Here is a 932-nt window from a genome sequence, read left to right on the forward strand (position 1 = left end):
CGGGGATCCGCACCCCCCAAAGGCAAGCTCCTGCTATTAATAAGCGGGGGTGGGCGGCACCCCCAAAGGCAAGCTCCTGCTATTAATATGCGGGGGGTCCGCACCCCCAAAGGCAAGCTCCTGCTACTAATAAGCGGGGGGACCGCACCCCCAAAGGCAAGCTCCTGCTATTAATATGCGGGGGGACCGCACCCCCAAAGGCAAGCTCCTGCTATTAATATGCGGGGGGACCGCACCCCCCAAAGGCAAGCTCCTGCTATTAATAAGCGGGGCGCTGACACTAAAGCTGCCCCAAGGCCGTCCCCACACCGCCAGCCAGAAAGCCCCGGCCAGGCCCGTTCCTCGCGCAGAGCCGAGCGCAGGCAGAGGTCGCGCCCCCGCCCCGGCGGGCCGCGCGCGCGCGCATCAGGGGCCGCGTGCGCGCGCATCAGAGGACCGCGTGCGCGCGCACCGGGGCTCTCGGCCGGGACCGCCTCGCAGCGCCGCCCCGCGCGGAGCGACTTTCCCGCCGCGGCGCCCACCTTGCTGCAGGTCGCGGGCGTCGTACCAGGGCTCGTCCTCCTTCATGTCAAACTCCTCCGCCAGGCTCCCCGCCAGCATCGCTGCCGCCCAACGCCCCGCAGCCGGCGGCCCCGACCGGCTCCGCTCGCCGCGGCTCTGCCCAACGTGGCACTTCTGCAAAGCCCTCCCGGCCGAGGACGCGGTCCAAACCTTGGCGACGCCTTGACCAACCCCGAGCGGGCCCCGGGTGAGCGGCAGCGAGCTTACCCAATCGTGTCTCGCCCAGGCCTCGCGGCTCGCCGGTCCCGAGGGCCGCCAGCCAATGACGGCTCCAGGACGAACAAAGGAGGCGGGGAGAAGGCGAAGGGGCGCGCCCGGCCCCAGCCCCGCCTGCCGCGCCGGCTCTCCCCGCGCGCGGTGTCCGGCCCTGG

At 71.6% G+C, this 932-nt stretch overlaps 2 protein-coding genes across 3 annotated transcripts in view; one reads left to right on the plus strand and one right to left on the minus strand.

The window, feature by feature from the left end:
• The window catches only part of Cdr2 (cerebellar degeneration-related protein 2, 62kDa), a gene marked incomplete at its 5' end in the record, with an annotated part of 23559 nt that overhangs the window by 21257 nt on the left and 1370 nt on the right, over nucleotides 1-932 (minus strand).
• LOC102016607 (transmembrane protein 180) overlaps nucleotides 443-932 on the plus strand; it is a 51962-nt gene continuing 51472 nt past the window's right edge. The window contains exon 1 of one of the 2 annotated variants that reach the window (XM_013504850.1): nucleotides 443-748. The gene's annotated coding sequence lies outside the window, so the exon portion shown is untranslated. The remainder of the gene's footprint in view (nucleotides 749-932) is intronic. The other variant, XM_005405084.2, reaches the window with a different exon arrangement.

This window comes from Chinchilla lanigera, unplaced genomic scaffold, assembly GCF_000276665.1.
Source record: "Chinchilla lanigera isolate Chin_1 unplaced genomic scaffold, ChiLan1.0 scaffold00092, whole genome shotgun sequence".
Classification (NCBI taxonomy): Eukaryota; Metazoa; Chordata; class Mammalia; order Rodentia; family Chinchillidae; genus Chinchilla; species Chinchilla lanigera.